Source organism: Magallana gigas, chromosome 10, assembly GCF_963853765.1.
Source record: "Magallana gigas chromosome 10, xbMagGiga1.1, whole genome shotgun sequence".
NCBI classification, from domain to species: Eukaryota; Metazoa; Mollusca; class Bivalvia; order Ostreida; family Ostreidae; genus Magallana; species Magallana gigas.
Window position 1 is genome coordinate 23,679,102 of NC_088862.1, and position 4,721 is coordinate 23,683,822.

Consider the following 4,721-nt stretch of genomic DNA (forward strand, 5'->3'; position numbering starts at 1 on the left):
GATGTACACAACAAAGAGGACTGAGACGATTGGTAGAAATACGGATATACAGGCGTCAAATTCCACCATTGGTGACAAGACAGCATCCCGCATTGTTTATCCGCGATTGTTGAACTTTAACAAGGGAGACAACTCCTGAAATTAGAAAAAATGCAGTTTAAATGTTTCACTTAAGGTCTCACACAAGGAATTAATTTCACTATATGTTAATATAAAGCTTTAATTCAGTTTTAAATTAATTAACTAGTATACTCTCAGAATGTAATTAATGAAAGAGAAATTATAGTTAAATGCTTCAAGAAAATTTTTAGATCAGAAGCATAACGCCTTATGTGGCTTCTAAGAGAGATAATTGAGAGTAAACATACCTACCCCGAAGTGCATGTGGGTTCCACATGTTGACAAACAGGCTCAGCACCATCCAGGAAGTTGCATCATGCGCATCTAAAAAAATAGTTCCATTGAAATTTGTGTGACAATTCCACTAAAGTAATATTTCTCCTAGCCACCTAGTCCAAAATCAATACTATAGGCCTAAAATAAGGTGCCAAAAAAGGAAGAAATTAAAGAAAGTGTCTCTATATATATATTTCCTTGCGCAAGACCTTTAAGACTATATAAATCTCCTTTTAAAAAAGAGCTCTATATAAAGATATAGGGGAAACATTGAAATTTTAAAGAGAAAATAAATGAAATTTTTTTTTAGGCCAAAAAAAAAAATTGTGTTTCCGGTTTCCCGACCGACCCTATTTTTTATGCGCCGACCCTAACACTATTTATTCCAAATCCAGATTACCAACCGTAATTGGTTTAAACAATAGAGTCTTACAAATCAGAGTTAAAAAAACGCTTGTAACTATTCAATAGAAAACACCACTTATCAAAGCGATTTAAAGATTTCTAAGTGCAGATTGACAGTATGGATGAAAGTTATCCTTGGTTATTTTAGCTTAATTATCAATGCAATAAATAGTTTCATAGGGCAGTGATGTGTTAAAAATTAATATAAAGATGTACAAGAAAAAAGCAGAGGCAAAGTTTTTTTTTTATTTCTGGGTGTGGAGACTGCAGACATCGTAAGTCTTTGAATAGGCCCAACAATCATTCACATATTATAAATATGATTTTAAAATGCTACAGTTCAATTGCAAATGAAATTTTTAAAATTAGTCTTAAACCATTAATTATGTATTCATTTTTTTGGGGGGAATTATTGAAAAAATTTAATTCTAAGGCTCTCGTCTGATCAACCAGAATTTCCTCTGTTTCTGAATTCAACACTTACAGTTACAGTTACGATATTAATGTTTCCTGTTATGTCAGTTGACCAGGAAAATAGTACTAATAACCAATTTATGATATATTTGTGGTAATGAGTATTATACTCTGTTAATTTATAGTGGCTGTCATATTTATATTTTCTATTTACATGAAAATAAAATCTTCGTATACATTCTAAATAAACCTTAGATTTAAGAAAGCTTTAATTCTGTAACAGTTGTCTCTATCCACGATTGCTCCACCTGTAATACATTTTCTTATTGTATAGAAAAAGCATATGCTAGGAAAGGGGAAAACTTAAAAGCTCATTTAAAAAAAAAAAAAAAAAAAAAAAAACCGACCTACCTACCCTATTTTAAAATTTGATGAATTAGGAAACACACCTTTTTTTTTTTATTGGCCTTACTAAATAATAGTTAATAGCTAAACAAATCATTTTTTAAAATAAAATGTAGATGTGATGGTTAATTTGTTGACTACATGCCTCCTTTGAAGTAAATCTGCATTTATAATAAATAATGTAAGTTGTATAAGATGTGTATTTTAAGTTTTTTAAACCCCCCCCCCCCCAAAAAAAAAATAAAAATAAAAAATGGAAAAAAAGAGATTTATAATCTTAAATGGTTGAATGAACTGAACTTCCCTTTAATGTCAATATCTTACTTAATATATCTATATTACCAAATCATTGATATTCATGGAAGCTCAGTTGATTTATTCCTATCTATTTTTCTTTAAAAAAAATACCCCACTGAAAGTAGGAGTGGGGAGGCGGTTTAGGGTAGGCCAGACAAACAAAATTAATGTATTGGTTCTTGAACAAATTGTTCAAAATCTAATGAAGTAGGCAATTTTATTTTTTTATTGCAAGAGTTGCAAAGGGAAATGAATTAATATTTAAGCCTAAAATTGAGTTTATTTTTCTTTCCAGATATTAGTAAATTTAATCATTGCAACAGCATTTGGAGTGACAAATCATTTATTTTTTTTTATTTTTGGCCTCATTTAGCTAACAAGATCCCAGGACTAACCTTGATCACTTATTGACCTTCTTCGTTTGTTTCCTTGGGTATGTCCTCAGCCTCACACTCTATGGCAATCTCCTCATATGTCTGTCAGTCTGCCAGTAAACAACAGGCAACATTTGGAACAGAGTCCTCTCGGTTACACATGTACTATATCTGACTTTGTGCTCAATCTAGCTGCAACTAGTGACTTTTCATTCACACGATTTTGAAAGAGGCGTGTGTGACACAGGCTGATTCTACGGCAAATCACAGTCTGGGTTTTGTGTAAAACACGAAGTAAAGTACTCAATGTTAATTCCATTTTCAAAATATCACAGTCACTATCTGCAAAATCAATAGACATGTTGAAAAAATTCTATAAGAAAAAAGAAATAAGGTTAATAAATTTAATTTGTCAAGCTTTTGGTAAAGTTAGAATTCAGAAATAAAAATTTGATATTTAATTTAGAGATAAAGGAAAATCTTGAACAACACAGACATATGTCAATAAAAACAATTTTACAAATAATAGCCCAAATGGGATATAAATTTAAAGTGCAAAAATTAATTTTTTTTGGATTAGGTAATTTTTTACATGCAACACCTTTGGGTAGCAAGTTTTCCAGAAAGCATATAGTTTGCAAGATTGACCCTCAAGAAGTTTTGGATATACTGAGGGAACAATCTGTGTAATAGAACGGTTACAGAAAAAGTTGTTAATCATAAGTTGTTCCATTTCATGTACATGTATTCATATGCGGATTTACCATATTTTTAGCTAATTTCAAATTTTTAGCACTTAAAATTCATATCCCATTTAAGATGATATCTCCCAAACGACAATAATATTCCATTTAGGCGACTGGTCCCAACCTGTTTACATAATTCTTCAGATATTGTACTGTTGTACCTCAACTTGATCTTGAGAGTGATGAGACAGGGTATATTCAACAAGATAGAAGCGTCTTTCTTTTTCTTTTGTCAGGGAGATGAGTTTGGAAATAAATCTTTAAAAATAGTACCTTCTAGTCAGCAAATAATTTTTTTACTCCAAAGTAACTTTGTACCGAATATGTTATTTCGAGGAAATTCGGACTAAACACGTTTCGTAATGTTGACGAAGAAAACAATGGTTAGAACTTTATCATTAAAAATTTAGATTAAGCTTCATTAACTGGTTTGTAAAATGCATACCTGTCAATATTTACTCCTTAGTTATCTACATTTGGGCTCTGTTTAAACGACCCTAACGGCCTTAATTTGTCGGGCAAACAAATTTACTCTTTTTAAAAGAAATTATTTTAGTACATCATTCATAAAATTTAAACCGTAAGCGATACGGTATAATTCCGGATTAGAGAATTAAAAAAATTGTGACATAAAAGATTTCAAATATAACTGAATAGTTTTTGTATGCCTCTCTTTATATTTTTTCTAAACAGAAAACAAACATTCAGAGAGAGAGAGAGAGAGAGAGAGAGAGAGAGAGAGAGAGAGAGAGCTTTGACCAATCACATAAACAAATTTTGCACCTCAATTAAACTGTTATACAATAAGGTGAAATACCCGAAGAGTTTTATTGATTTAGCTCCTTACATTTCCATGACAGAATTTCTTTTTGATAATTGTTATGGTTTTATCGTTATAGTTAATAAATAAGACATAGCTAAACTGCTAGAGAAACTGCTATTTTATAATTCTATGATTTTCAGTGACTCGCGATATCTAACGTTACAAAACTGCATGTTTCTTTAAATCTGCTGAGGAGGAAAGTCCAATGACATAAATAATAAGTGCATTGATCGGGGGGGGGGGGGGCGGGGCGAGTCCAAACCTCCCTGGAGAAATAAAATATACCCGGTAGTATTAAAAAAATAGACATAGGCCTCGTCACCCCACATCCCTTTTCTCTTGAACTGAAATTTGTAGAATACTGTGTCAGAAGATCTATGGGTGAGATGTTTTAACAATTACTGGATCCTAAAAGATCCAATATTCAGTTAGACATAACTTGTCACAATCATCTACGTGTAGACCCCCCACCTCCCCCCAACCCGGACACATTCCCTCCATGCGGACGTAATCACAGGGACCAAGCCCGTTTTAACATTAATTTCAACAAATTGTAACCATATGATAAATGAATAAAATGTTATGGTTACATGGAAATTAATGTTTTGAAACGGGCTTGGCCTCTGTGGATAAAATGCCTAATTTTGATGAATCATTCACCGCCACCATGTTTAGTACATGTACAAACAAAGGCAATTAATTAATATGCTTGCTATACATGATTTCTTGTAATCTTTTGTTTACATGTATTTTACTGTGTGTATTATATTATAGCATATTATATTATATCATCAGCAAATATCAAATTGATTATGTACCGGTAAGTGTGAACGTTTCCTTTAGTCTTACAATAACTCAAAA

The 4,721-nt window shown here is 31.7% G+C and overlaps 1 long non-coding RNA gene across 2 annotated transcripts; it reads right to left on the reverse strand.

Annotated features, from left to right (window-relative positions):
• On the reverse strand, window positions 1-2,634 carry LOC136272175 (uncharacterized). 2 transcript variants are annotated; one of them, XR_010710118.1, is made up of 3 exons: window positions 2,313-2,634; window positions 373-444; window positions 1-135 (listed from the first exon to the last, which is right to left on the reverse strand). It is a non-coding gene; the product is annotated as an uncharacterized lncRNA (long non-coding RNA). The 2 variants fall into 2 exon arrangements; XR_010710119.1 differs by having other exon boundaries at window positions 369-444.
• Window positions 2,635-4,721: the final 2,087 nt, after the last annotated feature.